General features: G+C 36.9%; 2 long non-coding RNA genes across 4 annotated transcripts in view; one reads left to right on the plus strand and one right to left on the minus strand.

The window, feature by feature from the left end:
* On the plus strand, window positions 1–18,526 carry LOC147654602 (uncharacterized). The gene is made up of 3 exons (XR_015282717.1): window positions 1–563; window positions 16,058–16,160; window positions 16,491–18,526. It is a non-coding gene; the product is annotated as an uncharacterized LOC147654602 (long non-coding RNA).
* LOC111925992 (uncharacterized) overlaps window positions 16,742–26,600 on the minus strand; it is a 22,713-nt gene continuing 12,854 nt past the window's right edge. For all 3 annotated transcript variants that reach the window (XR_015282715.1, XR_015282716.1, XR_002862634.2), the window contains exons 3-4: window positions 20,309–20,540; window positions 16,742–19,229 (exon numbers count right to left, since the gene is read on the minus strand). This is a non-coding gene — a long non-coding RNA (uncharacterized LOC111925992). The remainder of the gene's footprint in view (window positions 19,230–20,308; window positions 20,541–26,600) is intronic.

Here is a 26,600-nt window from a genome sequence, read left to right on the forward strand (position 1 = left end):
GAATGACATTAGGAAAAAGGAGGAGTTAAGATGGATACAACCATTCCCCTTGGGGGGGGGGAAGTAACAAGGACAGACCATATGTAAAACATATATTACCAAAATGCACCACCACAGGGCATGGCACAAGTGTTTTCACCATCTGCATCCCTGTCATCATGAAGTAGAAAGGGTATATGGTCCACTTCCAGCATTACAAGAGAAATCTACTGTTTTTTACTGCTGTGAAGAGCAAGAATAACAGTGTACTTAACACTTTTGAATTTTTTGAAAATTCTAGATTTTGAAATTCAAATTTTTTTAGGGCTGTAACTTTTAACCTGTGCCTTTTTTGTCTTCTTCAATATATTGATGTGATCCAGCAGTTTGGTCGGTATGACTGAGTCCTTGCAGACATCAAATTCCCCAAGCTTTTCACAGGTGGAAAGCTCTTCCTGCTGGCACCTTTCTCCAGAGCAGGACTTACAGGAAGATGAAACTACATGCTTCCTGTGGGAGAAAGAGAAAAAAAAAATGGAGCAAGAAACGGACAAGAAAGCTTCCTAAAGGTTCCTCAAATGAAGGTGAGTGAATTCTGGTTCTCCCAGGAAAACTGACCAAATAATTAATTATATCTTGATGCAAAAATGGTAATAAGCAGTAACAAAATTTGAACTCTAGGAATGACTCCAGAATTATCAAAGAAAGACATAGGCCAGGAAAACAGAGAGTAAAGAAGGGGACCTGGCTGATGTCACTAAAATATAAAATCTCTTCCACTTGTAAAATACATATACATAATAAAAATAATTTTCCAAACATTTTGGAGATTAAGCAGCTTCAAACCATTCCAGATTAGCTGTGATGTTTTAGAATCTTCACTGAGCTTTTGATCCAGTAGATACAACTGAGAAGTAGCTGTGCAATTTTAAATTTTTTCTTCTTAGAACATTAAAATGGAAAGTATAAATCATATTGGTTAATTAAAACTAGTGAAAGTCTTGTAAAAATAATTGACAATAAAAAAGAGGAAAGGAATTACTTTAGGAATGTTAACATACATTGAGTAGTGTGAAAATGTATGTGAAAAGGTAAATATAGGCAGAATATCAGGGGGAAAAATTCCTGGCAGAGTGGTCCACAGGAATGTGGGGAAGTGTCAGAAACCTGATTGCTCATGATATTTAAATCCAGGTTGGACAGACCACTAGCAAATCTGCTGTTGGGAATGATTTTATATTAACTGTAGCATTGATTGGATGACTTAATAGATCTTTTCCGTATTTGATTTCTATTAGTCTAGGATTCCCAGCTGCTTTTGCTTCCAAAGCCTCTTCCAGTCCTTGGTTTTCTTTCTTTAATATTAACTAATAATAGCACTTTAACCATCTGTCCATTAACAGAACTTTAGGTTTACTTATGAAAATATTAAATTGGCAGGTGATTAAAGCTTTCCACTTCTCGTTCCTCTTTAAAAGGGTGAAGTATAAATGTCTGCAAGTGTAGCTGAGACACTATTGAAAGTTCTGCCTTAGCTAATCCTGCTCAAGTTTAACCAAAGTCCTCCCACTTCGAAAGTAATGAAAGCAAAAATTTCAAAAGTCTAAGAAGACTGAAAAATATATAAAAGTACATTTTTCTGTACTCTCTGATCACTTTAAATAAGTTCTGATCAAAGTTTATTGCTACACAGCAGCTTCTTGGCCTTTCTTCTGTGCATGAGTTCCCGTGTTTCATAAATGACCCTACTTTGAGTTACTTGGCGGTGTTTCTTGCTGTGTCTGGTTCAGCTGCTTTCATTTTCACAGATTTCTGCTATTGCCCACTCACAGTGCAGCTCAGGGAACACAGTTATTGCAGAGTTTGTCTGCTGAGGCTTTACACATCAGCTGCTTTGTGTTTGTGTCTTCTCAGTGAGGAGTCACAAATCCTAAGGGACCACAAACCTATGTGAAACAGAGGGAGACCAAGTTCTGGTGAGCTTTGGGTTCTCAAATGAGTACTGAAGCAGAGTGCAGCCCAACACATTTGCATTTAACTTCTAAATGCCCACCAAATTTCATGGACATGCTGGACGACTTTGAGTTACAGCAGCTGGAGGCTTTGAGAGAGCAAAAGGAAAATTATTGTGGTGTGTCAGCCAGCCCTCTTCGTCCAGTGTGTTTTAGGCACTCTCTCAAGCATTTTGTGATCAGTGTATTTATACAGAACTGAATACAGAATACCAAACTGTATTTCAGTTTGGTGGACAACTGTAGGCTGGTGAACTTCTGGTCAGCAAGATTTTGTAATATTATATACAGATGGTGGAGAGGACACTCTTGCTGGAGATCAAGTTCTCTGGTTTATGTTTTATCAAAAAAAAATGTCTCCCAAATATTAGTATCTTGAAAACATTTTCATTAAGTTCAGTAGTTCAGTCAGGGAGCATCAGAAATTTGAATAGTTTCTTATTGTAATGAAAATAATGTATATTTTACTTTTGTATCAACAAGTTGAATCCCCCTGTTACCTGTCTCTGTCAACTTCCCTGCAGGGTCAATGAGTTCCATCTAGGACACAGTATTTCCAGAGCTGCTAGTTTCAGCATCATCTTTAGCTCTCTGTTATGGGAAAGAGTTGTAAATTCATTGCCTTTCAGAATTTTAGGTAGGTAAATTACAAAACTTTAGCTGTCAATTCTAATCTAGACACCAAGATTCCTTCTGCAATGACTGTTGAAAAAACAGTGTCCAAGGGACATGTAACTTCACAGACCTTGGAAGTTTTAATAGAAGCCAAAGAAAGGAGAAAAAAAAAATCCCTTGTATCAAGCATAAACAAGAGTCAGCACACTGATCTCTAATGAAATGTCAGAAAGCTTTGAAGAACCCAAATAAAATAGAATAAATCACCTTCTCAAAGCGTTTTTTTCACATTGACTTCTGGGGCATCCTAGTTTCTTAGTTCACACAAAATATTTCATTTGGCATGCTTAGAGATCAGTATTTTCATGTTAGTATCACATTTTAAAATAAATTGCACTTAACAAGCCAAAATATATAATAAGCAGAAAGAATATAACAACCAAAAAAAAAAAAAAAAAAAGAAAAAGCAGAAAACAATTGGAGAGGAGCTAGTAGTATCAGAAATAAATGCACCCTTACAATAGATGACAATAGTCTTAAAATAAACTAAATGTACATGGGAAAGCTCTTAAGTGTGCATACATTAAATTTGTGATTAAAATTCAGATTTTTCTTGAAACTTTTTTTCTGTATGGAAACTTTTGAACTGTGGATGTATGGGTACAGATGAATGAATAAATTACTGTTTAGGTTGGACTTGAAGATCAAGATTTAATGCATGATATTGAATGGACATTTCAACTGAAGAAATTAAAAGAAACAACATTATGACAATACTGTGCAGCAGGGCAAACAATTTAGAAACATTTATAGGAAAACTGGAAAACCAGAACATTTAAAAATCTTTTTATTGTGTATCAACTAAACCATATAAAACTGCATTTTTGTGGGTGGTTAGAATACCATTTTTATGGTATTTTAAATCTTTGGTTTAATTTATGAAATAACCTTGGACTGAGTCAGTAAAAATTCTGCTATGTTCAATGGACTTCAGAATTCCTCACTTGCTAACTGTGGTTTAGTTGTTGAATATTAAACCATTATATAAACCCTCTGTCTGCAGGGAATTAGAAGTAAACTCTGACTGTAGTCAGTTTTTCTCAAAACCACCTGCTACATGGATTAGCAATCCAGGAAGGCAGATCAGAAACCAGGACTGATGCCACACTATTTGCTGTTCTCAGTCTTCAGGGCACAAAATCTGCATGTTGTAATGATGGTACAGCCTCTGGGATTTAGTAGTTCTAATTAACTTATTTGTGTTAGAATTTAAAAAGAGGAAATCAGTTTTAAAGCAAGAGATTAAAAGTTGCACATTGTAGAAACATGAGAGGAAAGCCTAAGGCTAAGCATAAATTCTTCATTTCTTCAGAGGGGATGATATGTGCACTGGTCACAGAGTGCATGAGAGAGAAAATTATTATTATTGTGAAGCTGTCAAGTGTTCTCCTACCAGCTTGGGAACACGTGGAAATGAGTGGAAACACTGATGCAAAAAAAGAAATAACATTTCTAGAAATATAATACTATCAGCCCAGAGTGCACACTTGCATGTTCTATTTCTCCTTTCTTTGCAGTTTAGATGTAGTATAAAAAAGTCAGTCAGACGCTTCCCATTGAAATCAGACAGCAGGCAAATAGTTACTAGGCAGGAGGAAAGTCTGAAATGAACATAGGTAGAACTAAGCAGGAACAAAAGGATACATTCTTCATATGTCTCTATAATAAGGCACAGTATATCTCAAGATATCACATCCTTTGTTTTTTTTTTGTGCTTTATTTTTTCCCTTACAATCAAGAATAAAAAAATGAATGCCATGGTCTTCAAAAAAAAAAAAAAGAAAAAAAAAGTCACCCAAGTTTATGGCCTATTTTGTTAGATCTAAACTAGGAAAAGGAAAAGCAGTAGGGACTCTCTTCTCACCTGAAAGCCAAAAGTGGTGAGCTGGTAGCTTCTATATTCCTAAACTTACACTTCCTTAGCCTTTGGATCAGTCTGTGCACAAACTGGGTAGGATCTATCACTTGGACAGCATTTCCATCTGACACCATTTACACTTGGTAGGGAGGAACAGTTTGGCTTGCTGTTCAAACCTCTCTGTGCAAGATCAGTCACACCCAGGAAGCATCTATTTCTCACCAAAAAGAGTCTCCAGTGATAAGGTCAGATGCAGAAGTTTGTGTTTTAAACACATCTGTTTGAGCAGATCAGTTTTCCCTTTCCTGCTTTCTTTTTTAATGTGCACCCTTTGCCTCCATCCCCCTCCAATGCTGTTGCATGCATGGAATTGAGACCAGTGTATAAAAAGCTGACAGATATGGCTAACAGCTAAAAAGTTTTATTTAGCTGCCAACCTTGTCAAAGCTCTCTTGCCTGTCAGAGTTGCAACTTTGCCAGTGTGAACTATGGTTCTATGGGGGGGGATGTACACACTCTCTGCCCTTTTATATTGGTTCATCCAGACTTTATCTATAACTCTGTTAGATAGATTTGGAAGTGGAAAAACAAACGTCTGCCATCTGCTCCGTGTTATTTATGATGATTTCTCCAATTAGGTCCAATTAACTTGCTGTCAATGATTAAATGTAATGGGTAATAATAACTTGACTTCATCGTTACCACCAGCATTATTAGCTCATTGATTGCAATAATTTCAAAAATTACCCATCAGAATAAAATATGTTTAGCACCTGGTTTGTCTGTTTAGGAACATCTGCTATAAATGTGTGATGTATGTGGAATTTAATGTCTCATGATGTGAAAGGGAAACATATAATCTGTACTTTGAGAGTCAGCACTGGCACAAATTTATGGCGAGACAATGAGAGGATCAAATAAAAATCAGTTCAGAATTTATTGCTGGACTCACTGTCAAAACAGGAATGGAGCTATCGTATATTTACCAGCCTGAATTTTTTGTCTAGCAAGGAGATAGTTGTGCTCATAAGATCTGAATTTACGTGCCTGTGTTGTGCTATAACCCATGGTCATGGAGGAGTTGAGTGGAGGTGGGGAAGGTAGGCTGGGTATCCATCTTGCCAAAGAGAGATGCTTTTATTCTAACCCCCAGGCCTAGTTTGTTTGGCCTTACTTGGAGTCTTGCACAAAAGCTTTACAATAAAGTGCTGCATCTTCTTAAATGCTGCAGGGAAAATGAAGACTGTCTTCATTTCCTTACTGTCTCACAGCAGCAGTTCTCTCTCACTGTGCTCCTGCTACATGCAAAACAAATCTATTTGTCCATGATGAACTGTAATTGCCATCTCCTAGGCTTGCCATGTGTTTTAGGTCAAGTGTCTCACTGTCATGCAATTCTGTTTTCCCTGTAACCATATGGAAATACCATGGAATAGGGGCTGTCTGGAATGGTTCACAACAGACTGTTCAGACAGCTAATGACTCCCCAATCTCTAAGTGTGCCAGTCAGTTCCCCTTCCTGCAAACATTTTTATTTCTTGAGCTTCATGAATGCTAATACTCCTAATTTACCTCTGATTTATATCCTTTGGTGGGGATAGCGGGTTGTTAAAAGAACAAACTGTGGTCTAGATTATAATTAAAATCCTCTTAACCACTCTCAGAAATGCTCAGGAATAACGTTTTATTTTCACAAGGAGCTAGAAAACAAATCTCAGCTTAAGGTTCCTGAAAACTGAAAAATCTGGGAAAAAACCTAATAAAATGTCTGGCTGTTATTTATATACTGACTGTCTGCTTATTGGCTTGACAGATCTAAGAAACATTAATTCTGATGGTATATTTCTGACTTAAGCCACTTTTTTATTTTTTTGATTTTTTTTTTTTTTTTTTTTTACCTAACACAGTCTTGGAAAAACAAGCAAAGCTTTGACTGGTCTCACTCCTTTTCTAACATTTCATTGACCATATTCCCCAATTTTGCCATATGGAATGTAATTTAAGGGTTTTTTTTCACTTAAAAAAACATTGTGTCTTATCAAATTTTCATTATTTGGCTATGGAACGAAATGCAGATTGGTAAGCTAATGCTTATTTGGTGTGATTATTTCACTGGATATTTGGCACACAGTCTTCAGGAAATTTAGTAGTCTAGCCCTTAAACCTCTGATCTTTTCCCATTGGCTGTTCCTGAGAAATATTGAACGACAAGAAACTAAGCAGCTTCATGGATATTGTTTGACAGCTTGCTTTAATGCAAAAATGTGTAAGGTTTCCCATGCAAAGCCCCACTTAGACTCTGTCAGTGAAGCACTACACTCTGGAGAGGGTGGTAGGTGTTATCTTCCCCATCACATGAATGGGGATAACAATTCCCAGGTCTTCCAGCAGTTTCTCAGCTCAGCTGTTCTCGTTTCCTGGTATTTTGCACAGCCTGTCCATGACTTTAAATGTCAGGTCAGATTTTCACTTGGAGTTTTGTTGATTTACGACAGATGAAGAAACCCCACGTTTTTGAAACATGCAGAAAATATTGCTAGATTGGTTCTGCTGTTGTGTAGCTTTCTCTTTGTAAAATAAACTTTTACAAATACTTTAATTGGAAGACTATGGTGCAGAAGGAGGGAAGAAGCTTATTTTGGTGCTATGCTCATCTTTCTCATCCTTCACTGTTACTCTGACTGCTGTGTCTGACCCAGATCAAATTCAGGTGCCACAAAAATTAAATCTTTCACTAAGATGGTAAAATATAGCCTGTTTTCCTGGACATGCAGAGAGGTGGCCATAAGACCAAAATTCAGCCTACAGTGCTTCAGCTTTTGTAAAAGAGCTTGTATAGCAGAAATAATATTATTTCAGAGAGCTTATCACTCTCTGGAACATGGAACATGGAAAATGTGAGAAGAATCAAGCTCCTTTTGATTCACTAATTATCTACCAAAAAAATATACTTTATGATTGTTGGGATTTTAGTCGATTGTAGAAGATGACAAAAAATATGTTTAAACTATTGTCTAAATTTTGGAATAGATATTTTATTGTTGGTGAAAAGTACTTTTCTGTATATGTTGTTTTGGTATTTGTCTGTTTTATTTTGGTCAAAAATTCCTCCAAAAACTCTTTGAGAAAAATCACAGTATTTTGTTGTGACTTTTTTTTCTCCCTGCAGTGATGAGTTTAGTGCAGCCTAATAAGAGTAAGGTCCAAGCCCTGTAATGCTCCCACTCAGAGGATTTCTTCCTGCAGGACCTGATGTGAGTCACCTCTTACTGAGTACTAGTTAGGAGAAAGGGTTCAGCCAAGGAACCTGAACTTCCAGTCAAAAACAGAAGGCTACGAAACTATTTGTTTGAGGATTTTTTGTCTGAAATATCACACAAAAACTTTTACAAGATAAAAATTATTTTTTTTTAGAGTTAGGTTTTTGATTTTCGTGTTCTTTGAAGAATATAGGAAATTCAGGACTGTCTTCCTCACATAAACCTAAGAGTAATTTTCAGTGACTAACCAGACTTACTGTGAAGAGCACTCCTTGTATCTTTTTCTTTAGACATCTGTACTGGAGTGCCTAAACTTGAAGTTGAATCCCACTTGCCCTCGGTGACCCTGGTCAAAAGATCTAAAGCTCAGATTCATCACAGTTTGTGGTACTGATCTGAGTGGTGCAAGTTGGCTTCATAATCACCCTATACTGACGTGTCCAGAGAAAAAGTAATTACAGCTCAAATCTCTGGCAATACATTTGTCTTTCATATTTCTATTTCTACTTTCATATTTCATATTTCTGCTTTTGTATTAACTTTTCTATTAACAGACTGTAGATAATGTGAGTATGTTCCCAGTGAAGGTGTCTCAGTTATAAAAATCAAAATGGGGACCAGATTAATGGAAGCTAATTTACCACAATTTATCGCAGCTGAAATTTTTAGTTGTTTAAAATCAGTACACCCAGATGGACTCAATGAAGCTATGTTAATTTATGTCTGGTTCTATGGACAGGGCAGTAGTGGAAACAAGGGTTTTGTTTTCAGGAAATACCATATTTTTGCCTGAGATTGATTTATGTGATAGGGATGAACACACAATGTTAAAAAATAAAGGCAAAAAACTAAGAATTGTGTTGTGCTCAAAAAAAACATCAGCTGTCATGTAGGTGAAAGAAACAGCAAACATAGCTCAGCAATGATGAATGCAAATTAATACTTACTTATTAATATTATTAATCGCTTACTTATTAATTTGGATAGCTTGAGCTCTCTGTTTCAGCCCCCTCTGCACTGCTGAACAAGGGGAAAAACATAGGGATTATGCTGAAAAAATATTGATTAAATCAACATTGCAAACAGCTGCATTTTGGGAGACAGAACTTAGGTTTAAAAGCTATGGAAAAAAATACTTAAAGCTTGTATTCCTTTGAGGATAAATACAGAAAGCAGGTGTTTTGGGAGGCATTTCATCCAGCAACTGAAAGAAGTATCTTTCTTCACTAGGAGTCATAATGCATCTGTTTAGAAAACCTGCTTTTCAAACAGACTTTTCAACCAAAGTTTCCTTCCCTATTGGTCTAATTATTCTTTAAAATCCTCATTTGGTTTCACCACAGTATATGAAAAGAGTTTCCATCTACTTTCTGCTGGAAGTTCTGTGCTCTCGCTGTTCTGGGTGATTTGGGTGTGTGAACCCTGTCAAGTCCTGTTTCCCCATGTGCCAGTCATCCCGCTGGAGGCAAGCTGGAGAACAGCTCGAGATGCTCTCCTCTGGGGGGACAGACCTTTCCCTAGAATCTGCCAGAGAAACTGGTGCATCAGGGATCAGCCAGTCAAATAACTGAGTCAGGAAAGTTTCTCATAAAAATTTCTAGTGACAGCTTAATTCTGTCACCTGAGAGCACAGGCCCTCCTGGGATATCATGTCCCTCTCTGAGAAGTAGCACAGGGAGTTAAACCTGTGCTGTGTTTTCTTTCCATGACCAATTGTAGCTAACATCACTATTTCAGTAACAAGCTTGATGATGGCATAGCAGAAGGAGGTCAGATGCTTCTGGAGACATATTAATACCAAGTCTTGTCAAAAGGTTTATAACCTGAGACTGTAGGTGAAGTGCTTCTTCTGATTCACACCAAATGAGAACTCCTTCTGTGCTTAATATGCCACATGTTTTCTTCTCAAGAAAAATATTTTGTATTTTTATATATCTTCCCATTCTATGTTTTTACTGGAATTCACAACTTTAACACCTTTAACCTCATAAAACCTGCTGGGTTTATTATCTCTGTTTAACAGAAGGGAAAACTAAACCAGAGGCAGTAGAAGAACGTACTCACCAGCACCAGGCATCTGTAGCAGTGCTGGGATTGGAGCCCAGGTGCTCCTGGATTTTTAACCTTCCTCAAAGCCACCCCTGGATTTTATGCTTGAGAGCTCAAGTGCTCTACACTGCTCAAAAAAATCACACACATAATCATTGACTAATCCTTTGTAGCCTTCCTATTTAAGGGACCCAGTCCTTACTAAAATTCTATTGTATTTAATATAAAAACAGAGATAGGAATTATTTTTATTCCAAACACTCTTGCATCTAGTTCCAAACAAGCTTTAATTGGATCAAACCGGAATGAATGAATGGAAGATGTAAAAGCAAGACCACATGGCAGTATGCATTTGAAATTCCTCCTCAGAACACATTCATTTTTTAAAATCAGTAATGGTATAATGATACAATGCATAAACAAACAAAACTTTACAATCTCAAAATTTACTTTATGCTTGAATATTACTTTTAATAGCTTTATGCTGACATTATTTTGTGCCTATATTATGTATGATAGAGAACCCAAACTGATGATTCTATTATTCCCATTTGAACCCTTTTAGAACGTAAAAAGATCCCAATCTTTCTTCTACATCCTTAAACATCATTACTCTGCAGCATGGGTTTTGGTCTATTGCCTCATCATTCTTTTTTATATTCTAGTGTCTCACTGAGTTGCTATGTACAGCAAATAAATTCATTTTCTCTTATCACAAGAGTGTTATTTTCAAGTAACTCCATCAGATCAGATCTATTAATTACTGGCATTTATAGTTAGTTAAACACAAACTGCTTGATTCCACATTGCTTAACAAAACCACTTTACCAGGTGTTCTTCCTACTGCATAGTTTAAGGTTTCCAAGATTTCCCTTCAACAGATGTTAAACTCCCTGGTCTCAGTTTCTTGGTCTTTAATCTCTTGACCCTTTTTAAACTAATGGAGTTGTATTTGCCACTTCCTAATCCTCAGGAATCTCCTTCATTTTTAAGAATGTCAGTTAATTTAATGCCTTTAACTAATGCTTGTGAAATCACATTATTTGGACCTGCAGCTAAATCTGCCATAAGTGCACTCATTTTTGTTTTTCTAGTTACAAATTTTGCTTTTAACTCTAGACTGCCATCTTTTTGTCTCTGGAAAATGGATCCATTGTTTAGTCAGAATATTGTTCCACCTTCCTCTAAGACAAAAAGAGAGTAACTCTTTACAGGTCTTTTTATTCCCTTGTGCCTCAAATGGTAAGCTTTACTTGCACAGAGGAAAATGAAGTTGCAGAAAGAGAAGCAGTTCCCATATATTTTTCTATCCTCAGTGGGACTTGAGCATTTCCAACATTACTGTAGAAATGTGAAGCCATATCAAAAAACCTTCACTCTGATTAAAAATTGTGACATAGCCAGCAGTTAACAGCATTTGGGTAACTCATTGACTAAATAGTCTCCCTGCTTTTCTTGAGTTTCCTTTCTTCCAGTGAGATCTTAGTGAAGGAATCACTTGTAGCTCATACACCAAATCATGAGCTCTGCTGATTTGAAGCCCATGTGTGCTGAAGGGAAATGTGCTGGTATGTTTTCTTTGATAATTGAAACACTTTGTAGGCCACCCTCACCTTCAGACAATTATGAAGAATGTCTCAGAGCATTTTGAGACTGAGTTTTTCCCAGACAATCCAAATGGGAGTTAAAAATATATACTAACAAGTTCCAAGAAGCATATTTTGATTTTTTGTTGAGCACTGTGAAACCATTTCCCACTGACAGTTTTCTCTTGATATTTTAAAATCTTTTTCCCTAGTTACAAAGTTCTTCTGACCTTATTCCTTGGACTCCCATCTCCTCATAAGCAATATTAGGTATCCCCAAGGGTTACATTTGCAGAAGCAGTTCATACTTTATCTGATATGAATCATATCTTTTGGCTTCAGCTTGCAAAGTTCTCCATGCCCTTGAAATTGAGCTCTCTCAGATGTGATGCATTCACTTTCTGAAGGCTCTATTCATGTGGAATTTCACTGGAGTAAGTTTGGACATCCATACATGTTCTGGAGTATACAGAGACTTGAAAATTAAGAACTAACTTTTTTGCCAGATGTGTTGGGAGTTTCATAGGATCTAAACTGAGTAATGATAATTTTTTATACAAGGTCAAAATGATATTGAAGTTTTATTCATTATGAACTTGTCTGAATCCTTCATCATTATAGGCAAACAAAGGACTGACATTTAAGTGTAATTGGAACCACTTACTTTCTAGCATTACTAAGCAAGGGGAAATCTAAAAAGCAAGAAGGTTTGAGAAGTGTTGATGGACTCTATTTCTTTCAAAACTCCCACAGGAGCAAAGATCTTTAAATGTAATGTAAATCAAGGAAGCTTTGCTTTTAAATACTGTCACAGGAGAAGTCAGTGAATTGTGTATGGAAAAAGAAATGATAAATCCTATTGTTGGTCTTAAAAGTCCAGAAATTTTGGCCTTTAAGGTGTGTTTTGTATTGAAGAAGAATCCTAGAAAGGACAAAAGCGCAGCAGAAGATCAAAAGAAGCTTTGTAGAGACTACCCGATAAATTTCTACAATGAGAGAACATTCTGTAATTCCTCCAATATGCCCAAAATTTACTTATTAGACTGCTCAGTGGCCAGTTGAACAGGAGCCAGCAGTGCCCTGGCAGCCAGGAGGATCAACCCAGCCCTGGGGGCATCAGCCCCAGCATCACCAGTCAGGCAAGGGTGATTGTCCTGCTCTGCTCTGGGCTGGGGCAGCCTCACCTCCAGTGCTGGGGCAGTTTTGGGTGCCAGAGTGTAAAAGAGATGTTAAACCATTGGAGAGTGTCCAAAGGAGAGCAATGAAAATGGTGAAGGGCCTTGAGGGAAGGTGTGTTTAAGTGAATAAATTATGAACTTCAACAAAAAAGTTTAAAACACATTAAAAAATATAAAATAATAATAGTAATAAAAAAAGTCAATAGCCTGAAGATTTTTAGTCCAAAGTCTCATATTGATAACTGAAAGCAAGGGCTGCCAAGCAGACATTATCACTACAATATTTTACCAAGAGGACATGAACATCCTTTGGGTAAAATTGAAGAAGGATCTAGAGAAATCTGAGTGTTATTTGGGATTTTGGTTTGAAAAAGGCTTGCTCAGGATTCATGAATGAAGCAAATGAAGTTTGAGAAGTAGTTGCATTCTAAAGGCAATTGGAAAAAAGAAAGGGCAGAATAAGAGAAACAAGTAAGGAAAAGCTTAAGTATGGACTAGAGACAAACTCTGAAGATATCAATGATAAGTTTTCCACAAAAATTTTATCTAAGCTAGGTAAAATCGTCGCATTTAATATTGTCTTGCATAAAATGCAAAATATCCAGTTAAATTAAATATATTTAATTAGATTTCAGATTTCAAGATAAAATTAAATATATTTAATTAAATTTCAGATTGTCTTTCAAACACCTTTTCTATGAACTATTTCTCCCTATAATAATCTGTATCAGAACAAGAAGCTCTAGGTATATACTACATGAAAACAATACCTTGAGTTCTCACTTTTTACTTTCCATATTTGCTCTGAATTTTCATTTTTCATGACTATGGAAATGAAACAATCTAGGGCAACATCTTCATATCTCAACCAGTTGTGTAGTCTATATTTGACTATTTCATGATTAAAAAAAAAATAATAATTAAAAAAATTGCTATCTGAAATCTGCATGACTGCAAATAATCTTGTATTTCTCAGCTACGGCTTGTATTGCTGAAACACATAGTCTATTATTATTTCCATTAAAATTATTTAAATAATAAACTCTACTTAATATTTACATGCTTACTAGAATTATCAGAATCTTGGTTTAATTAAAGACGAAGGTGACACAATAAAGTGTTCAAACCATTTAAATGATCTGCCATGAATTTCCATTTTTAAAAGAGATTTGGGCACTGAAACAGAGTAGTAGATAACGTCTTAACTGTTAGACATAATTTTTGAAAATGGAATGTAAATTAAGCAGTTTTGAATGCTTATCCCTTTACGTAGCTCCATGGAGTCCAGAGTCCAGAAAATGTTTTGCCATTGCCTTTTCGCATTTGTCTTCCCTTGAAAAAACTTCTAAAAATGTTCTTCCTACCACGGTTACACGCAAAAACATGCATTTTTTGTCAACTGGATTTTGTGCTGGTGTCTCCTGTCACCTTCCCACTAGCCTTCCCTTCTTGTTGTCACATCTCTGAACCCGTCGACCATCCGGATTTAACTAACTCTCTGCAGCTCCCTGCAGAACACATTCCTCTGTCAGCACATATGCTTCTCATTCACCACCATTGTTATGGGTTCGATGTTTCCCCCCTTCTCCTTTTTACTGCCACTACCTTGTTGGCACTGTAAAAAGAGAATACCTCTAAAGGGCCCTGAACCACTGTCATTATATGCTCCAGACAGCAACCCAGGGTGCAACCGGCATCCCACCACAAGTAGGAAATGAGAAATTCTGGGCTATAATGAGAGCTATTGAATTTATTTTTTTTTTTTTACAGCAGCTTAACATAGGTTATTTAGCTCAGGTGTTTCAGTAATGGTAAGGCATATGGAAAAAACAGTGCTTTGGGCCCTTGAGATTTTTTTCAGCTCTCTCCCACCTCAGCACACAAATCTGTAATTCTCATGAAGGAGCCACAGTAGCCCAGGCAAGGTAGGATTTCAAGCATATGCCATATACCGATTCATGTTATTCCTTGCATATCTTTGGTAGCTGCACGATTATAAGATTTACTCTGGTACCCTGCATAGTGGGTCCATTGTCTTCACACACTGTCTTCTCTGAGGCAGGCACCCTTTTCTTCCAAACATTTTCAAGCAATCTTTCAGAACTGTTCTAATTCTTTTCCCTATTTTAGCTTCTTTTTGTCCGAATTAAAAGAGCTAAACCTTTTCTACATGGGCAGTTTCACATGCAGAATGGACAGTCAATTTACCTTTGGGATTCTACAGCCATGTCCCCTTTTGCAGCACAGCTGCAAAGCCTGAAGGACTCAAGAATGTGAGGAGAAAACCAGCCTGGGCCCCTCTGGCTTCAGCATAGCTAGGATTTCACCCCATGTGCCCTGAAACTGGAGGTCATGGCCAGTGTCTGCAATATGAGACCAGGATGAGGTCACTAATCTAATCATGACCTAAGCTTATGCTGGAATTCTTGACTTTGGAGAGACAGATGCAAAAGAAACCAGTTTTGGGGGCCCTAATAAACCAATTAAATGCATCAGTGTGGCGTCCTCATTCACAGGATTTTTATATTCATTCAAACTCTCTTCTCAGGGAGATTCGGTAAAGACGCTGCTCTTTTTCAGACTCAGAAGTGCCAGGAAGAATATGACTTTGTTCAGTGAGATTGAACTTCTCTTGACAATTTTTTAGGACAATAGCTATCTACTTCAACAAAATTGTACATCCTTTGGCCATATGGAGCACTGTTTTTTTTCTAGGGTCTTTAGGAGCAGGAAAATATTCAATACTGAAAACAAAAATGGTTTCCACACAGAGAAAAATATTAAAATCTTCAAAATTTAAAGATGTCCAAGGAAAGAACAATCTATTTTCTTACTTGTATCTACCGCCCTGTCAGTGTTATGAGTTTAGAGATAGATACATAAGTGAGGAAGCTGGGAACATTCTTTTGCAGACTAACATTTTTGCCCTAAAAATTTATAAAAACACGAACAGTTTTGTACCTGAGGCTCTAGGTGATTCTCCTCCCACCCCTACTTCTCTGTGGAGGAGTTGTTAGAGAAAGTTTTGATATTATTTCAAGAACTGCTGGAATGTATCTAGAGGTGTTAGGAGTGAGCAGAGTACAGAAAAAGACAATAGCAGATACTTTACTGTCATTGGTGCATATTATGGGAGATTACTTCTGAAATTGCATCAGATTCAAATGCTGTGGTTTTATTTTGTCTTTTAAAAAACCCAAAGAAATAAACAAAAAGACCCAACCAATCTGTGGCATATATTTAAACACAAAAAGCTCAAGTATTAGTTTTTTCCTTCTTTCCAAAAAATTAATAACTCTGTCATGCATTCAGAACACAAAAGCACTGTGGTGATGAGTATAATAGAAAAAGTTGCAAATAATCAAAACATATTAGCAATTCTGGATATATTTATTAGTTCTTAATGTCAACAAAAGCGTCTTTAAAAATAAAGGAACATTCTTTTGTCCTGAGAAAACAGATTTGTTTTAAGCCCATTGAAATGCACAACGAAGAGGAGAAAAAGCGATATCTCCACCGGACTTCTTATTTTCGACATCTGGTTGTGGTCCATTGGGAGAAATGTAAGTAACAGTTTACCACATGGATTACAAATGTGCTGAATTGCAAGAATGAATATTAAATGAAAATATCCATAGCACCTGCAGCTTGTCCGGGAGAATTCCCCTTGTGTGTTGTGGGTGGGTTTTCTGAAAAACCCCCAGTGAGATGCGAACTGCAACTGCAGCTGCCTGTAGTAGCAGCTTGTCTAGTGTTACCGAAGAGTTTGCAGATTCTGTTCCCTCCAATGAATCAACATTGATCAGGGCTGCCAACATGCTAAAAAAAGAAAGGGTTGGAGCAGAAGGAGGGTTGCAGGGGAAGGATTACGAACGTTATGATTATTCCCACAGGTTTTGGATGATCAGGAAAAAAATTTTAAATAGTAATTAAAAAAAAAAAAAAGGAAGAAGAAAAGGAAAATGGAAAGGCAAGCAAAATGCTTGATGAAATATAAAGCCAGTTTGATATAACTGGGTGAGAAAGAAGCATTTTCTCTGTCAAAAGGTCAGTTCTGTTTTTTTCTCAATAGAAGCCCTGCAATTGTGTTTTGCTGACTTCATACACATTCTGTATATACTGAGCACTGTACACATGTGATACTTGGCTGGATTTCACATGTGGTGCTAGAGGGGATTAAACAGTGGGGAATGTTTCCCCCTTAGTATTAACTTTTTATTTTAGAGAGACTGAGCTAATTCTACATGAACATGCCTTGAAAACAGAATGGCTCATTAAGAAGTGTGTGAGTCTCCATTTCAAGTTCACCCTCCAAAGAAATGGTGAAGAACAGACTCCTCATGCTTCATATCTTTTTATCAGACCTCTCTGAAGAGCACTTGCACATTTAGGCATAGCATAGTGGAAATCAAAGGCAGACCAATGCTGGCAGCACAAAAAGGGAATTGCTAGTCTTTCCTTTGGGTTTTATAATGTCAAGATGATAAAAATATGAACGTCAAGTAGTACTTAATTTTTTTTCTTACTGAAAGAAAATAATATTTTTAGCTGTGAGAGACTGCCAAATTATTGTGTTTTGGAATTTGTGTAGGATCTTGCTACTATTACAGAAAAATGAAAAACTTCAGTGCACATTTCCTTGGACATCTACGATTCAGGTCCTCAAAGAAACCTCAGTCTTGCACAAGGATTAGAAAAGAGTCACACAGCAAACACTTGTTTACTCCAAGGCAGCCTGAGTGGGTGCCTAACTCCAAATGGTAGTTTTACTCTGGAGATGACACTCCTACCTTTGGTTCTAGCCTGCTGCACAAATATTTGGAGCATGTCTAAAGACGCCCATTGAGTTGAACTGTTTATATGCAGTTCCAGGTTTTGCATCCCTCAGTTTTATGTCTCTGTGAATCACAGTCTGATGCTGACAGATGGGATATGGAACACACCACCTCAGTAGTGCAGGCTCCAGCTGGATGCTCCTGACGTTGCTCATGACAGTATTAAGGTCCACATCCTGAAGAGGAGGAGGGAGTGAATCAGAAGAGGTAGCTCTAGCTGTGCTATTGAGGCCAGAAGGGGCTTTGTGTTGGAGTGTACCAAAAGATGGAAAAGAGAGTTCTTTATCTGTTTTTCATGAAGAAGAGTTTTTTATCCCTTTCTGTCCCTCTGGAAGTCATGTTTTCATCCAAGTTTCATAGCTCCCAACAGACTCTCCAGCAACCTGTTTTGCTGTGCTTCTTGTCTCCCTCCCTCTTCTTTCCCTCCCAGTCTAATCCCAGGCATGCCACTAGCAAAGAATCGAGCTATCCAGGGATCTCTGAAGGGGAAGCTTTCTTATTTTTGGTCAAAACATATCATGACTTCAGTTTCTAAGCATATTGTGCAATCTTATTAATCTACAGAGGAGAATTTCTATGTAATGGTCTTTAGAGACATTGCAGGCCTTGGGACAAAATCCGTAAAGGAATCAGAACTGTAAATGTTCCCAAGTAAGGGACAAACACAGGCTGTTCCCTGTAGTGAAGTGAAATTCATTCAGTAAGAGAGAAAAGGTTTCTTGTCATGTGTGGCCTTTTGTAGAGAGAAAAGGTTTCTTGTCCTGTGTGGCCTTTTGTAGACACCTCCTTACTTGTCATTTTTTTCCCAATGAAGATTCAAAAGGAGTCAGCAAATTCTGAGTCCCATTGTCCTGGACTGGACATTGTCACTGTGAGGCACAGTGGAGGAGACTGCAGTAAGGAACAAGGGCTTTGTCTGCTTGGAACCTTCAAGAGATCTTTGGTGTGTGGCACCTGGGGAAGGGCCCTTGTGCCTCATCCCAGTCCTGTGAAGTGTTGTGTTCAAAGGGATGTGCAGACTCCTTAGAAACACCACCATGCTGACAGAACCCTCATGTTTTCTATGTTTCGCAATAAATTTGTTTAATATTTCACAGGCAAAGTTGCTTTCTGGAGGCTAGGATAAACTGTTGTATTTTGTGCTACACAGAAACAATCTTAAAAATGAAAAATTGATCCTGCATTTTTAAATTCTTTTAAACAAAGGCTCCTGGGATTTGGTCAGGAGCAGGTGTTCTGCACACTGCAGTCCTTCTTTTTGCTACTGGTTATTGTGTTATTAGAAATTTAATTAATCGTAACTTTTAGCCCATTGTGACTCATACAAAAGTTAATTAAAAGCTTGACTAATCACCCCTGGAGGTGCCTCATCTTTCTCTAGGGGAAATCAATGGCCTTGAATAACCATCCTTCTAGCCTATGCAGATGTGCAGTTGTCCAAAGCACAAGGAAGATGCTACTGCTCTGCAGGGTTGCAGCAGGAGAAAGGGATGAAAAATGAGGGGTCGTTCATGTGACATAGATTGAGGTGCACTAATCAGAGGGAGATCTTTATTGGTGGGAAAGCAAAAAAAAAAAATAAAATAAAAAAATAAAGCTATAAAGCACATAGCCCTACAATACCAACTTTAGAGAACAGTGTATTTTGTGCATCCCAGAAGGGCTCCTAGTGACAGATTGTTGTCCTGGGGCACCTCCAAGGGCTGTGGTGGTGCTTTCTGCAGTGGGCTCTTGGTCATCTCCCCAGGAAATTCTCAGCTTGGCCTTCCAACACACAGTGCAAAGACATTTCCTAAACTGTGAATAAGCAATAAATATGTCTGATCAGTGACATATTCTCATCCCAACCACTCCAATAGACACCATTTCCTTCACTAAAAATCCCTTATGTGGACACCTGTATATGAGTATGTGGCAGAGCCCTTGGAGTTGCATAGGATGAGTAAGTTAATTGGAAGACTAGCCATTCCTCTTCGGGGTTTTTAATATTTCGTCATGGGTTTACTGGAAGTGTGCAGCTGAGATCTATATTACCACAATGGCTACACATGTGACTTTTTATGGACAAAAATCGAAAGAACCTATCTTTCTGGTTAGTGAAACCTTAATTACTCATTATTCCCTGATCTCTCCTTCTGCACACTCCTTGGAGCCTGATGGTGAGCTGCATAGAGGTGTTTCTTTTACAAGGGCTGTTATAGAGACACCTGTTAGGATTGATATAGTTAATACTGCATCAACATTTCCATTGATTTGGTTTATAACCCAGCTGTAAAAACTCCTTTTATTGTGAGAACTGATGAATGATGACTGAACCAAGGAACTCAGGGAAAATAATTGTAGCTTACTAGAAAGCAACATCAAACTAGATGAATTAGACATAAAGAAGTTTCAAAAGCTTGGTTTACATATTTATAATGTGAAAAATATTTATTTTTATAATGAAAGTATGGAAGTTTTTTAGACACAAAAGTCTGCTCCCTCTGTGCACATTTAAAAAAATAAGTAAATCAGGGTTTTTCATGTGGACAAACTGCTCCTGTTAGCAGTTTGGCTAATTATTTTGCATTGGGAAATTCATTGGTATTTTAGCAGCAAATTCATAAAAAGCTATGATTTAAGATATAATGTCCTCTCTGTTTTGGCCAGATTGAAGAATCATTTGATACTTTCTGGGGAGGGTGGAAGAAATATCATTGATATTTTCTCCTCTGTAAGATGGGTAGGTAATATGGGAAACATAGACTTTGCACTACTGTTTATAAAGCGATGGCACAGAAGTTCTGTGTGCTCTGTACAGACAATCCACAGAAACAAGTGGCCCATGTGAAACAAGACTTTGCAAGGTGCTTCATGTACTAAATAATTTGTCTCACCATCCCTGTCCTCTCATGGTCCAAAACCACAGAATGCAACCGCATGTTTGGCTAATAATCTTCCAAACTGAGAAGAGGACCATTAAGGGAGGTCAGATCTGTTTTTAAGCTCAGAAAAGTCATCCATTTCAGCAGTAACCCTTCTCCAAGTGGTCCGAGCGTGGGTCCTGAGTTCCATCCCTTCTCCAGCAGAGGCGCAGTCAATTCATTGCAGGCTGGGAAATTTCACCTGCTGGACAACAACAAAAGAAGGCAGTGGTGTCCCAGGGATGTGAAATTACAGAGAAGCTGGTCTCAGTGTCTGAGAGAATGCATGTCCATGTGCGAGAAAGGGTGCTGTGTGTGTGTAACTGTTGGTACTGAACCAGAGCTCATTCGTTGCACCTGACTTGGGGCAGGCACTGTTAGTTCCATTACAGTACATTGTAACTTAATATTTACACACGGAAATAACTGAGTGAATGGCCTCAGCCTGGGTGACTTATGCTACACTCATCAAGGCAGTCAATCTCCTGGAGGGTTCCAGATTTGCTTAACTCCTGTGGGTTTGCAAAATGTGATATAAATAATGGGGCTGGCATCGCTTTCCTCAACAAGAAGGAAAGACTGATTTTCATAGTAAAAAAATATCCATTTGTGAAGACAATATTGTCTAAGGTAAATAGCGAGAGCTGGAGTCTCAAAGGATGTGAAAGTTTAAGAAAATGTGAGATCTGATCCAGAGTTCACTGAAGTCATGGAAAGATTTCCCTTGCCTCTATTAGTGGGTATTGAATGAACCCCTTGGATCAGCAGAAATAGAGGAAGAGCCAGAAACAAGTTATCATGACAAGTCAGAGTGATGGAAACAGCACATAGAAAAATATGAAAGTGTAATAAATGTGATATAAAAGTAATGCTTCTATTTTAATAGTTGGCGTTTGCTCTTCTAGTCCTCTTGGTTAAGTGCCAGGGTCAAAGTATTTAATGCCCATTAGGCATTATAGACTGATTTTTGATCAGTACTCACTTTCAGTAGCCCATGTTTATTTGGTGTTCTTTATGTGACAACTATGTCCAAGTTTTTACTGGCGTGCTCCCTATTGGACACCACTGGTGGATTTACTCCAATAGACACCCCCAGAAAGTAAATAGATTTAGTTTCTCAGATCTTTAATTTCACATGATGAGTGTGAATATGTTGTACATATTAATTCTAAGTTTCAGGTGAAACAGATGGTTGTACATACATGTGCAGATGCACACAGAGACACAAAAGACCCATCTGTAGATTAGGAGAAATTTCTTGCAAAGAAGACTATGTCATTGATTTTACTGAGCTCAAGTTAATCAGGGATTGAGCTGTGCAGTGAAGGATTTGTTTTTACAAGGCAGTACAGAATGCGTCTCCACATGAATAAAAGCAAAAGACGCTACATATTTTTTTACAACAGTCACCACAGTCCAGAGTTAAGATGGCATTTAGACAGCTGATTTAAAGCCAGTGGGAAATGGCTATCTAGATTTCTGTACCTGTTTGGGAGAGTTTTGAATAAGATATTTACATTGCTGTTACTCTACAGCTGATTGGGATGAAATTTTATGCTATGGGGTTGTTCATTACTGTCGCAGTTCAGGCAAGTGGTATTGTCTGCAACCTTCTGAAAATTCAATGGACTGGAAACCTGCACCCTTCTGCCTGCTAAGCACCAGATTTAATGAGATAAGGTGTTAGTGCTTTAGCAGAGAATATCCAATCCCTTTTTTTCTTTTGGGAACTTTTCTGCTTCACGTGCAGGGCAAAAAACCACATTTACTAAGTTCATACCCTACTTTAGAAAAGCCTGATTAAAGCAGAGCAAAGAGCAGGATGTCTTTATGCATCTGTGAATATAAAAGGGACTTGCTTTACTTGATCTAGCCCACCAAGTATTTCCTATCTTCTTTGTTTTGAAAAAAAAAATGCAGGAAAAAATGGGTGGGCAATGTTATTTTTAAAATATTGTTCAGGAAAAAAATCAACTTGGTACACCAAGTATAATTTTCTCAAGTTTATCTTGAAAAATGTGTTCAGATATACAATTCAGATATCATTAATTTCATCTTATTAATTAAAATAATATTTTTATGTTCACAATGACATTCTGCTTTATCTTTGCATTCTGAAACTTGTTTATAAAACCCCTGAAATTTAAATTTGAAACTAATTTTAGCATGAAGCTTATATTCAAAATTTATTGAGTGTCTGCAATATTTTATCTTTATATATAGGATAATATAGGATAATTTTTTTCTACATCTACATGTTAGGTAGGAATGAACATAAAAGCTTTAAGAAATGAAGAGAAGGAGCATCTAAAAGCAGAACATTTAACCTGTTCCTAACATACAACTTTTAACTGAACCTTTTAATGCTATATGTTTCTCATATATTAGCTTTCATCAAATTTCAGTTTTCTATAATCCTTACAATTTCCTGAAAAGGAAGAAAAAGCATAGTTTTGTTTGATGAAATCAGTCAAATTCAGATATTTGAGAACTAATGTTTATCATTAAATGAAATAATTTCCAATTCCTCCCAGTTTTCCATGATTTGTTCTCAGATAAGAGTTATGTTTACGACTGGAGAATCTGCCATCAATTCTTTGATAGAATTTGACCTTCTCTGAATAAATGAACAAGGTAATAAACTTCAGCAAGAGGACAATCAGACAGTTTTAAACGGCATTATATAAATCTTATAGAACATTGTATGAGAAATGTAAGCACTATTCAGTCCCTGATCATTTATTTCCATCATTCCACTGACTGCCACCCTTCCAGGATTAAAAAGTGCAAATAGGCAGCTTTGTCTAACATGCAGATTGACTTTAAGAACTGAGAAACATTTCCTGAAAGGTAAAGAGATCACTTTGAGATTAAATTATGACAAGGTCAAATCAAGGGTAGTTTTAACTAATAAATACGTAAGAATTACGGAGGTACTTAGACACAAACATTCCATTTTTTATTCTGGTCAGAGTGGAAGAATCAACATTACCATTTTGTTACAATACTAGTATTTTGTGCTTGTCCACATGGCAACTGTTTGATTGTCATAAGCTTTTTACAAATTTTACCATTTCTAAGGCAGTTTATGTATGTTTTGAACAAAATAATTTATACAATAGATTTTTATTTCCTTTTAAATATTTAGTAATGGTTGTCATGATGGATGTTATAATAGATATCCTCATGACCAGGTAGAAAAACATGCAACTTTCTTAATTGAAAAGGGACTTATGGGACTACATGTTTGGTAAAGGCAGTCTAGGAGAACAAAAAAATGTATTTGGTATTAGAATTAAGTAATCTGTATGGATTGTCCCAACTAATAATAGAGTGTACAATTTAGTGTGTGCTATAATGTCACAATGTCAATGGCATCTGATCACTCAAAGTTACAAGTTGCTTTTGGTCTGAAAGGGAAAACTCATTTTGGCATTTCATCATCACATTTGTAGTCATGGTCATGATTCATGCACAGTTTTAATATGACCAACTAAAAATCCATAGAGAATAACTTAGATAATGAAAAAAACATTTTGTGGTTTTGTTCATGGTTTGGGTTTTTTTTTGTTTGTTTTGAGTTTTTTCTTTCATTCTTTCTTTTTGGCTTTATTTTCTTTTTTGTGATTTGATTTCTGTTTTGGCTTTTTATATACATAAAAAACCAAGATCCTCTTGTAACTTCTGAATTTTGGAAAATGATTGACTATCACAAAACCTGATTTTCTATGATGAGTGTACTGTGGATACAGATCCCCTTAAAATATCAGGAAGGCCTCTCTTAGCTTCCAGTTTAGTCACTTTTCCAAAAGAATTTCCCAGGACTTGGTTGCCAGACTCTATGTCTCCAGTGATCCCTTTCTCATTGTTGTTTTCAAGTAGTGTATCCTTTTCATGAAATTTGGCTTGGGAACGATGCTGATCTTGACAAAAGTGAGGTGGAGATTTTAGTAATTTGTGCCAGGACTTTGGCTGCTATTCCTGTTTTGTAATCACCTTATCTATCAGGGGTTTGTATTACCCAATCAAACTAACAAAATAAATAAATACCCCATTATGATGCGCACCGTGTTATTCTATTTTGCTAATTTCTTGAAGGATTTTTGGCTGTCGTTAGCTGGAATGTTGTGTCTTTTTTCCCAGTATCATTCCTGAAGTCTATCAAGTATCATTTTTTATCTAGCTGAAGCATGTATCATGTATAAATATTAGTGACCTAAAGAGCAACCCACCAATCTCCAAACAATTAGAAAGATTCTATGAATGTTTATTAGGTCAGTCACAGAGACATGGCACTTGTGTTTAGCATTTAAGCTTCTCTTCCTAATAAACATATTCCAGGTTTAATCCTATTTCAGACTCAGTTGAGTTCAGCTTGGGTTTAGTTCTTCACTAGTACTCTGTACAGACTGTAACTCAACTATATTATTTCCTAGCATAACCCACATCTCCTCTTCAGGTGTGAAGAATAAATAGAGAGTTTTGAGTCCTGAGTTAATTGTGTTTCCTTTACAAGTTACACAAGGGGTGGTCAAGATGGTTTGTGGATCAAGCAAAGCAGAAATAAAGTCTGGTCACTCCACATACTTTTATTGTTTTTGTTATGTGGGTTCGTTTTAATCTGGTTTATGTTGACCAGGTCTTATTCTACACATAGTCTGTGGAATTGTTTTCAGTGATAGCTGCTCAGTGAATAATTATATTTTAAGCCATGATGCAGTTTTAGATTAGTTTACTTAATGTTGAACAGGTCAGCGTTGCAATGTCTATGGAAGCTGTTATCGCATCAAAAGTGCTGAACAGAAAAGAATTTAAGAACCCCTTACAGTAAGCAAAGCTTATTCTGTGTTGGTTTTGTGAGTTAAGTTATTCAGAATTATATTTTACTAAGAATTTTTCTGGTGGTTTTTCTTTTCGGATTTTTTTTTTGTTTTTTGGGGGGGATTTTTGGTTTGTTTTTTGTTTGTGTTTTCAGATGTGCAGACTGCAGACCTCATCTAATTTGTGGAGATTTTGGCTTTGTTTATTTGGTGGAGGTTTTTTCCCTACAAAAAGCCAATGGATAAGGAGGTGTTTCACTCCATAGCACAGCACCCTGCAGCTTTGGAAGTTACCAGCTGCTGTGCAGGTGAGTGGAACTCCCAACCTGTTTTTGATGGGGGCTTTACCTTGTGATGCACAGAGAGAGTAGGAGTCTCAAAAACCAGAACTTAAGGCAACAACCTGCCCAATCTAGAAGTGCTGAGAAGAGGGAAGGTAGGAACAGACCCTGTGGCTTAAGCCCTACCCTCTGCTCTACAAAAATGCCTACAGCCAGATCCAAGACCATGAACCAAGAGGTAAGAAAGAAATCCCTTTCAAAAGAAGTACTATCTGTCTTCCTAAAAGGTCAAGGAGAAAAATCACTTCTATCTTGTAAATTGGTGGTTGCTGAGAACATAATTTCTGAGGTTAGAGACCCTCATTTAAGACCCCCCTCCCCAACATGTTTGTGCCTACAATCTTTCCTTGCCTGGGGGAATCAATGAATTGCACTGCATTATTAAGTGCTAACGGCTTTAGTGGATGAAAAATGAAACAAAACAAAACAGAAATAATCTATAACCAAATTGCTTCTGACAAAGTCTCTCTGTTTTGCATACAATTTTGCACAATTCCCATATGTTTTGGTTTGAGAAAATAATAATAAAAAAAACAACAGATGAGCATCTTAAGTATGTTGCACATTAATATGGAAAAATTTTCTGTTGAGTCCATTCCTAAGATAAATGCAGTTAGCTCAGTAGAATTTAGGGGCATGAAAAAAAAGGAAAAAAACTGGAGGGTTTTTTTTACTGCATCATTTCTTGCTGTGTGAATTGTGAGAAAAATTTGAGTTTCACCTCAATTAAATATTTCTGACAAAATGCATAGCATGGAACAAAGTTATAGAAAGACATTTGCAGCATTTTCAGTTTTGCAACACTTCTTTTACATTGCCAAAAATATTGCATCTTGTTCTCGTAAGTTTTACTCCTGCCTGACAAACAGTGAATTCAGAATTTCAACATATTTCTGAGGAAGTAATTTTGTTCATGCCGGTAAATTTATAATGAAATATTTAATTTCTGAGAAATGTATTAGGCTGTGTGCATCTATGAAAACTGTGTATCTTCTTGAATCCTTATAGATTCTTGCAGTGTTATGAGAAATATATCTTTCATATAGAAGTCAACCACTTTGACTATATCTATGCCAGTAAATGAGATGACCAGAGATCATTGTC

This window comes from Cyanistes caeruleus, chromosome 2 (assembly GCF_971803275.1).
Source record: "Cyanistes caeruleus chromosome 2, bCyaCae1.hap1.1, whole genome shotgun sequence".
NCBI lineage: Eukaryota > Metazoa > Chordata > Aves > Passeriformes > Paridae > Cyanistes > Cyanistes caeruleus.